This window comes from Rutidosis leptorrhynchoides, chromosome 4 (assembly GCF_046630445.1).
Source record: "Rutidosis leptorrhynchoides isolate AG116_Rl617_1_P2 chromosome 4, CSIRO_AGI_Rlap_v1, whole genome shotgun sequence".
NCBI lineage: Eukaryota > Viridiplantae > Streptophyta > Magnoliopsida > Asterales > Asteraceae > Rutidosis > Rutidosis leptorrhynchoides.
The window spans coordinates 100622762-100623880 of NC_092336.1; the positions used below are offsets into that span (position 1 = coordinate 100622762).

General features: G+C 38.2%; 1 non-coding gene across 1 annotated transcript; it reads right to left on the bottom strand.

Moving 5' to 3' along the window:
- Positions 1–522: 522 nt before the first annotated feature.
- LOC139845750 (small nucleolar RNA R71) lies at positions 523–629 on the bottom strand. The gene has a single exon (XR_011758509.1). It is a non-coding gene; the product is annotated as a small nucleolar RNA R71 (small nucleolar RNA).
- Positions 630–1119: the final 490 nt, after the last annotated feature.

Consider the following 1119-nt stretch of genomic DNA (forward strand, 5'->3'; position numbering starts at 1 on the left):
GTTTATAATCATAGAGAAGAAAGGGTATTAAGAAAGAATTTCGAAACTTTGACATTTTGTTTAGAAGAGATGGATCCAAACGGTAATCCAATTCACAATGAAGAGGGCGATCCTAATGGTCCTCCGGTTAATCAAGATTTGTTGAATGATCCAAATGACACGCCAATGTGGAATGCTAGATTGGTTGCACCAACAATGATAGCACCGGCTTTCACAAAACCACCAATTGAAGCTGATAATTTGAAGATTGAGGGTAACTTTTTCATGTTGATCAAGGATACATACTTTCATGGGTTGATAGATGAAAATCCGTTCGAACATATTCAACACTTTAATGATCTTTGTGATATTTACAAAACCAAAAATGTCACCGATGACGCTTTTAATCTAAGGGCATTCCCCTTCACACTTCAAGGAGATGCAAAAGCTTGGATGCGAAGTTTACCATCCGATGCCATAAGGTCTTTTCAAGAATTAACAAACGAGTTTATCAATCATTTCTTTCCACCGTCAAAAGTAGAGCGGCTAAGAATGGAGATTAATGGGTTCACACAATGGAGTGACGAGAGTTTGTATGATGCATGGGTACGATTCAAAAAGCTATTAAGAGCTTGCCCACCGCATGGTTTGACGAAGAAGGAGTATATCAACACATTCTATCGAGGTTGTAATATGTTAACAAAGTGATATCTTGATTCTTCATCCGGTGGGGTATTTATGTACAAATCACCAAATGCGGCCGAAATTATGCTAGAAGATATCTCGATCAACAATTATGAATGGGCACCTTCACCGCGATATTTAGCAAGGACGAATGTAGCAAAAGTCGAGAGTGAAAATGGGCAAGTGACGCTTGCAAGCTTGAACAATCAATTTCAAACATTTGGAAAAGAATTGAAGAAGATTCAACAAACGGTAGTTGCAATGCAAGTAGGTTGTCAACGATGTGAGGGTCCATATCTCACAAAGAATTGTCCTCAAATTACTCAATGCAATCATATTGATCTAGATGATATTTCCATGAATTCGGATGCTCATGTGAACTACGTGAGTAATCAAAACTACCAACGGGGAGGAACATCTAACCAAAGCTACTACAATCCTAACCAAAAACAAGTA